This window comes from Zeus faber (assembly GCF_960531495.2).
Source record: "Zeus faber genome assembly, chromosome: 14".
Lineage (NCBI taxonomy): Eukaryota > Metazoa > Chordata > Actinopteri > Zeiformes > Zeidae > Zeus > Zeus faber.
Window position 1 is genome coordinate 3746860 of NC_137200.1, and position 9214 is coordinate 3756073.

The following is a 9214-nucleotide window of genomic DNA, read 5'->3' on the forward strand; positions in this document are numbered from 1 at the left end:
CTCTCCAGCGAGACCTACTCATGCGGGCGCGAGGAGCGATTTGGCACCTGTGCCCGGACATATGGTGCCTTTGGACCTGGTGTCTGACAGGGAGAAGCTCCTAGCTTCAGGACTCTCAGATGCGGTTGTTGCCACTATACAGGGCGCCCTCTACTCGCTCCCAGTACACACTGAGGTGGCGTATATTTTTCCAGTGGTGCAAACAGTGGGGAGACGTTCCCTCCAACTGCCAATATTGCAGTTCCTACAGGGACTTTTCCTGAGGGGAAAGCAGCCGCTATACTAAAGGTCTATCTGGCAGTTATTTTTGCATGTCATGTGGGCTTGGACGGCTTCACACCAGGCAGTCACCCGCTGGCATCTCGCTTGATGGCGGGCATGCGACGCCTGTGCCCAGCGCAAGGGCATCCCTAATCCCTTCTTGGGACTTAGTGGTAGTCTTGCTGCTGTCAGGGCCTCCTTTCAAGCCCCTACACACTGCAGACATCAAAATCTTTTCTCAAGAAATGGCCTTGCTGTTGGCGCTCGCCTCAGCAAAACAGGTAGGTGAGCTGCAAAGGTAGGTGGAGGTGATAAAAGTGCATCCACGCTTCTTCTCACCCCGAAAGTCATTACCACTCCGTTTCGTAGTCAGGTCATTGATTTAGCGGCCTTCCATCCACCGCCTTTTGAGTCAGAGGAGCAGGAGATGCTTAATGCTTTGTGCCCGGCTTGGTCGCTGCAGTATTATATGGACCGCACTAAGGGCTTTAGGCACCAAGACCAGCTGTTTGTGTGCTTCGCCGCCCAAGCATGGGTAGGCCCCTGTCCAGGGAACGGTTGGTTCATTGGCTAGTGGAAACCATAAACTTGGCTTCCAGCAACCTGCCATTAGAGGCCCCTGAGGGCCTGCGTGCACACTCCACCAGGAGAGTGTCCTCCTCTAGGGCCCTCTTTAAGGGGCGTCGGTAGAGGATATACAGTATGTCAGGCAGTGTCTTAGAGCTCCCCTCATACATTTTTCCACTTTTACATGTTGGACGTTACTAGGTGTGCCAGTAGGTGTACATGCCGTGTTTGGCAGACAGACCTGAGTATGCAGGTGTTACAGAAAGTATCCCATAAGTATTTTTCCTCACATGTCTAAGACAGACACGCCAGTGGTGAGAATGTTATTATGTGAACCTCCCTCGGGTGATCACAATACTATCACATGATGGTATATTGTCCCATGAGTAATAGATCGCAGTCCCTGTGATAGGGAACGTCTAGGTTGCTTGAGGAGGAATCACTGATAAACTCTTTGTGTCAATATTGATGCTTTGGTCTTTATCATGAGGGTCAAAGAGGAAGATGGTACTGAAACAACAGAAAAATATTTGTATATTATTATATTATATTACTGTGGGACTCTCTCCCCACGGGTAAGGGTTTAGGGAGGGAGAGGGAGTCTTTCTGGATGTGGCGTGCCAACATGGCGAGAGTTTTTATTGTCACCTTAAACCATAAGGTACGCTGGCCACAAGTATAAATAACAAATTGATACTTGGGATTTGATACTAAAGATTATTATGATAATGAAGTTGATAATGATCAACTCGGATGCAGGAGGAATGGCGTTCAGCTGCTGGGCTGCTGACGAGCTGGTGCACCCATCCCCTCTGCAAGACAGACAAACGCCATGCGGGCGCTGATTTGTCTGATTTGAGGCAGCTTGGCGGCCGCGGGAAAGGAAACCGAGCTGTCGTCCGCAGCCGGTGCTTGACCACGCCCCTGTGTCCATCACAATTATATATTCTTTATTTTATACATGTATATAGTCAGTCACTTAACTTCCCCATTTTGACTAACGACCAGTCCTCTGACCAGTCGGTATTGTACGTTGCGTACAATACCGCGGTTTGTGTGCTGCGTGCCCGGCCTCTCAGCGTCACGCATCTCATCACGCATCACCGTTTACAGTCTTAGTCTCATTCCCGCAGTCTGTCAGCATTCACTACACTAGCGTTCGCAATGGCCGCGCCCCCTTACCATGAAATTATAGGGGTCCTCGCATATTGACCAATTCACTTAACAACCTGGTTGAAGGAACGGAACTTGGTCGTTAAGTGAGGAGTATCTGTACTGACATTTCCATCATCTGCAGTTTTGTCACAGACAGTTGGTATTAATTCCTCTTTCTTTTAACAGATTTGTGCTGGTCTCTGCAGCCAACAACAGAGCACTTCCGATGATTACACTGTAGCTCTTAGCTTAGGTCTTAGCCACTGGACCCAGTAGCTCAAGTTGTGGGTGTAGTTACTCATATTCAAGATTCAAGTTGAGGCGTGGTTCTTATTCTTAGGACACCCAATGTGGCGCAGACTTGGGAGACAAATCTGAATGGCTAGGTAGATAATATGTTTTCTGACCGAGGCAGAAAAAACAAAAAATATATAAATAAAAACTGACTGGGTTGTCTTATTCCTCAGTTTGTGTGTTAGAAGGCCCATCAGAGACCCACATGTATGTGCACAAGCACTGAAAGAGTGAGTTTTTCATAATAGGTCCCCTTTAGGACATTCATAAAGAGGAAAAAAATAATACCTAGAGTCTCATGGTTGAAACATAAACCTTGAGACCTTGAACCTTGGTATAGACACCTTGTATGTATGCATGTATGCATGTATGCATGTATGTATGTATGTACTGTATGTAACATGTCTGTATGTAATAACTGCATTTTGACCTGAGGCGTCAGGATGTTCCAGTGGGCAGAGCGACAGTCCCTCAGCCAGAGAATCACTGAGTGGGGCCTGGACCTCGGGGCCGAGCATCCCCGCGTTGGAAAGCTATAATTATGTTGACAAGCAGCTGAAGGAGACAATGAATGACAAAGTGCTGCACCCTGACCCCCCCTGGAGGTTGCCAACAATGAATCAAACGCTGCGCGTCCTTCACTGAACCAACACGACAAGGAGCGTTGTTATTCTGTGTGGTGTTTGTGGGCTTTCCCAGTGTGTTAGTGTGGGATTCACGGTAATGTTTGACCTTGTGCGTGGTTGCCAATCTTAGATTTTCAGTCGGACAAATGCAACACCATTAAAACGCGTGAAGAGTTAACATTCTCACCACTCGACTGAACTTCCCAGAACCTGTCGACTTCATTGAATTAACAAGCTCAGAGCACAGTCTTTGCGTGACAGCCACTTAAGGCGTTTGTGTAAGCACTCCATACTGTATGTGAGCAAAGTAGCCAAAGATGTATGAATTTCTACTTTCTACTTCCCACGCCGATTTCAACAGCTCCGTACTTTTTTCATCTTTTCACATTACTATATATACCGATCATGCACAACATTAAAACCACTGACAGGAGACGTGAATAACATTGATCATCTCGTTCCAATAGCACCTGTCAAGGGGTGACATATATTAGGCAGCAAGTAAACAGTCAGTTCTTGAAGTTGATGGAAGCGGAAAGAATGGGCAATCTTAAGGATCTGAGCGACTTTGAGTAGTCTCCCCATGATGCACGGGGCTTTTTTTGTTTCCTTCTATTAGGAAATGGAGTAAATTAATATAGCTATAGCTGTTAGAAAACAGCAAGTTGTGCAAAAAGTACTGAAACATTGAACAGTTGGACATTTAGTGAAGTTTAGAGAAGGTCAAATTAAGTTCACCTGTAGTATATATAAAAAACACTGACAATATAAGTGAATAACATTGTTCATCTTGTTCCAATAGCACTTGTCAAGGGGTGGGATATATTGGCAGCAAGTGAACAGTCAGTTGTTGAAGTTCATTTTTCTTTTTTTTTTTTTTGTTTTTATTTAACCTGTGCTGTCAGTATGCTGGGAATACAACACAGAGTATTTGTATGCCATTGCATTCAGGACAGAGTTAGTCTGCAAGTGGATTTCAAGTTCTCAACCTGCAACTCTTTATTAATTCTTTAATCATCAAGAACTGTTGCAATAACTCTGTCCTGTGGATGACCAGTAGAATGACAAGAGCGCAGTTTTTGGTGGAGAGCCACCCCCAACCCCCCTCTTTGGAGAACTATTTATCATGTTTGGGTCTATAAACAACTGATCACTACTCCAAGAGGGGGAGAATCACCACGGTGAGACAAATAAACATAGAAACAAACAACATTTTCACAAAAACATCAACACTGGATGACAACATGTATTGAAAAACAGTGAATTAGGTCCAGGAAAACTGGAACTACAACTGGTCACGTGGCCTCTTCCTGTCATAGTTATGGCAGTAAATGAGGGAGGAAGAAGGGGAACGCAACCAGGAGGGTGCTGGGGTGCATTCCAAGCAGGTGTGGTGGTGTGTGTGTGTGTGTGTGTGTGTGTGTGTGTGTGTGTGTGTGTGTGTGTGTGTGTGTGTGTGTGTGTGTGTGTGTGTGTGTGTGTGTGTGTGTGTGTGTGTGTGTGTGTGTGTGTGTGTGTGTGTGTGTGTGTGTGTGTGCCAGGAAGAAATAGAAGACAGCCCTATCTTTAATTACGGAAAAAATACAGATATCAAGAATCTAGACATGCATTATCAAACAAGAAACTCAAATTGTTGCTGTTGAAACTTGTGTGATTAATAGTTCATTTTGCAATTAACACATTCAGCATATGTTTTCGTTCAATAATCCAGACATTAGATTAAAAGACATTACATACAGGTTGTATATGGGTTGCTAAAATTCATCAGGTTATGCTGGAAATGGTGTTATGCTGTGTTCCATGTGCCCTTATTTAACTTTGAGCACCTGCCGCTTTTAAGGTCTCTGCAGGGACCTAATTCATACATACACTACATACATATGTAGTGCTATATCCACATTAAGAATTCAAATTGCACTTGTAAAAAAGGGGACAAGTTAATGTAGCGTTATATGGTATATTAGGCTATTAAATTACTTATTTACGGGGCACTACTCCCAGCAAGGAGAATAATAAATAAGATTCAATATTCAAGATTCAAAAGATTTATTTGTTACATACATATACATATACATTCTTTCATACATAAATGCAGTGAAATGTCATTGCAACGCACCCAGAGATTATGCACAAAAGTTACTAAACCGAACATAATAGCTAACCCAATTCCTACCTAGCTAACTAACTGAAATTAACTGATTCCTAAAACATAATGCAGTTAGTGAATAGAATCTTCTTCTTTCTTTTTCTCTCAGCTGCTTCCGTTAGGGATCGCCACAGCGGATAATCAGCCTCCAATACCTTCTGTTCTGCGCATCTTCCTCCCTTACACCAACCGCCTGCCTGTCCTCCCTCACCACATCCATAAACCTTCTCTTTGGCCTTCCTCTTTTCCTCTTCCTTGGCAGCTTCATCCTCAGCATCCTTCCCTCAATGTAACTCTCATCTCTTCTACACACGTGTCCAAACCATCTCAATCTGTCTTCTCTCACTTTTTCACCAAACTGTCCAACCTGAGCTGTCCCTCTAATGTACTCATTATTAATCCTGTCCATCCTTGTCACTCCCAATGAAAATCTCAACATCCTCAACTCTGCCACCTCCAGTTCAGCCACCTGCCTTTTTGTCAGAGCCACTGCCTCTAAACCGTACAACATAGCTGGTCTCAATACCGTCCTGTAGACCTTCCCCTTCACTCTTGCTGGAACCTTTCTGTCACAGATCACTCTGGACACTCTTCTCCTCCCACTCCACCCTGCCTGTACTCTCTTCTTCACCTCTCTCCCGCACTCTCCGCTGCTTTGGCTGGTTGACCCAAAGTACCTGAACTCATCCGCCTTCTGAACCTCCACTCCTTGCATTCTCAGCTTTTCGCCGCCTTCCCTCCCATTCAGGCACATGTATTCTGTCTTACTCCTGCTGACTTTCATGCATGCTTGAGAAATGGAGACTTCTCCGTGCTCTCCTCAACCTGCTCACTACTCTCGCTACAGATCACAATGCCGTCCGCGAACATCATAGTCCACGGAGACTCCTGCCTGATTTCATCTGTTAACCTGTCCATCACCACTGCAAACAAGAAAGGACTCAGAGCTGATCCTTGATGCAATCCCACCTCCACTTGAATGCCTTCGTCATGCCTACTACACACCTTAATACTGTCTGACTGCCCTCATACATATCCTGTACCACTCATACGTACTTCTCTGCCACCCCCGACAACCTCATGCAATGCCACACTTCCCCTCTATGCACCCTATCAAATGCTTTCTCTAAATCCACAAAAACGCAGTGCAACTCCTTCTGGCCTTCCCTGTTTTCCATCAGCATTCTTAAAGTAAACATTGCATCTGTAGTACTCTTTCCTGGCATCAAACCATACTGCTGCTCGCTGGTCCCCACCTCTCCTCTTAACCTAGCCTCCACTACCCTTTCCCACAGCTTCATGCTGTGGCTGATCAACTTTATTCCCCTGTAATTACCACAGCTCTGTATGTCTCCCTTATTCTTGAAGATGGGTACCATACACTTCTTCTCCACTCCTCCGGCATCCTCTCCCTTTCCAGGATGGTGTTAAACAGTCTCGTTAGGAACGCCAGTGCCATCTCACCTCAACATTTACATGCTTCCCAAGGTATGTCATCTGGGCCAACTGCCTTTCCACTCTTCATCTTCTTTAATGCTGTTCTCACCTCATCCTTGCTAATTTGGTGCACTGCTTGATCCACTATCCCTACATCATCCACTCTTCTCTCCGTCTCATTTTCTTCATTCATCAACTCCTCAAAGTACTCCTTCCACCTTCTCAACACACTCTCCTCACTAGTCAGCACATTCCCATCATTATCCTTCCTCACCCTAACCTGCTGTACATCCTTCCCAGCTTGGCCCCTTTGTCTTGTACAAGACCTTTTCTCCTTCCTTACTGTCCAGCCTCTCATACAACTCGTCGTATGCCTTTTCCATTGCCTTTGCCACTTCTCTCTTCGCCTTGCGCCGCATCAGCTTCTATTCCAGTCTACTTTCTTCATCTCTCTGACTATCCAATTTCTTCTTTGCCAACCTCTTCTGCTCTATGCTTTCCTGTACTTCCTCATTCCACTACCAAGAGTCCTTGTCTTCCTTCCTCTTCGCGCATGATACACCGAGTAGCTTCTTGGCCGTCTCCCTCACCACTTCTGCAGTTGTTTCCCAGGCATCTGGTAACCGTTCATTCCCACCTATTGCCTGCCTTACCTCTTCCCTAAATTGCATGCAACACTCCTCCTTTTTCAACTTCCACCATTTTATCTTTGGCTCTTCTTTCACTTTCTTCCTCTTCACTCTGGTGAGAAAGGCGAGGCAGCGTCTCTACCACCTCAGGCAGCTGAGGAAATTCCGGGTCTCGGTGAGGATCCTCAAGTCCTTCTACTCTGGAGCAGTGGAGAGCATCCTGACAGGCAACATCACTGCCTGGTTTGGGAACTGTACTGCCCAGGACAGGCGGGCCCTGCAGAGGGTGGTGCGTTCAGCTGAACGTACCACTGGAACTACCCTCCCCCCCTTGCAGGAGCTATACACCAGGAGGTGTAGTAGCAGAGCCCGCAGGATCATGAAGGATCCTCATCACCCCAACAACGGACTGTTTCAGCTGCTGCGGTCAGGCAAGCGCCTCCGCAGTCACACAGCGAGAGCAGAGAAACTGAGACGGAGTTTCTTCCCGCACGCCATTAGAACTGTCAATGCTGACCTCACCAGGGGTCCTAACTGAACCATACACTAGGCTCCACTACCTACTGTACTGTATGTAGCATACTGTACCGCATACTGTGTCACTGTTCAGGGTTGTTCGTGATGCCATATTGCTGCGCCGTACTGTTGTATACTGTGCTGTATTATCCCAAACACTACCTCACACTATTCACATTCACATGCCACTTTAATTCACATGCCACTTTAAATGCACATATCTGTATATACATAGGCATATTCCTTCTATCTATTCCATTTTATTTCATTTTATTTTTATTGTATTTTATTCTATATATTTTTATCTTATTCTATAAGTATTCAACTTACTGTATTACGTTTTAGGAGTCAGTAAGTCGGTCTATTAGAAAGGAATTCTTTACTTTTATTTCTTTTTTTCCAAGGACATATTGTGTGCTATCACCGGGTGCGTTGCATTACATTTCACTGCATATATGTATGAAAGTATGTATATGTATGTGACAAATAAAAAATCTTGAAATCTTGAATCTTGAATCTTCTTGGCCTCCAGAGTCATCCTACAGACCACCATCCGATGGTGCCTAGTAACACACTCCCCTTCCACCACTTTTCAGTCTCTTTCAGATTGCACCTCCTGCATAAGATGTAGTCCACCTGTGTGCACCTTCCTCCACTCTTGAATGTCACCCTGTGTTTCTCCCTATTCTTGAAATACGTATTCACAACAGCCAATTCCATCCTTTTGGCGAAATCCACCACCATCTGTCCTTCCACATTCCTCTCCTTGACACCATACCTACCCATCACCTTCTCGTCACCTATGTCTCTGATCCCTTCACTAACATGCCCATTGGGATCTGCTTCAACGATCACTCTCTCTCCCTTGGGGAGGCTCTCCACCACTACATCCAACTCACTAAAGAATTCTTCTTTCTCTTCCATCTCACACCCAACTTGGGGAGCATATGCACTGACAACATTCATTATCACCCCATCAATTTCCAGCTTCATGCTCATCACTCTGTCAGACACTCTCGTCACCTCCAAAACACTCTTGACATATTCTTCCTTCAAGACTATCCCTACCCCATTTCTCCTGCCATCCACTCCATGGTAGAACAGTTTGTACCCGGCTCCGATACTCCTGGCCTTACTCCCCTTCCACCTGGTCTCTTGTACACATAGTACATCTACCTTAATTCCCTCCATCATGTCAGCCAGTTCTCCCTCTTTACCCTTCATAGTGCCAACGTTCAAAGTTCCTACTCTCAACTCTACTCTCTTACCTTTCTTCCTCTGCTGTCTCCGGACACGCCTTCCCCCTCTTCTTCTTCGGCCGACAGTAGCACAATTTCCACTGGCATCTTGATGGCTAATGGCACCAGTGGTGGTCGTGGTTAACTCGGGCCTCGACCGATATGGAAATCGAATTTGATGTCCGCATGTTTGATTTGACATGGTTTTTACGCCGGATACCCTTCGTGACACAACCCTCTCTATTCATCCGGGCTTGGGACCGGCACTGATGATACACTGGCTTGTGCACCCCCAAAGGCTATATAGTGAATAGAATAATAAAATAAGACCTAGAAAGATAATAC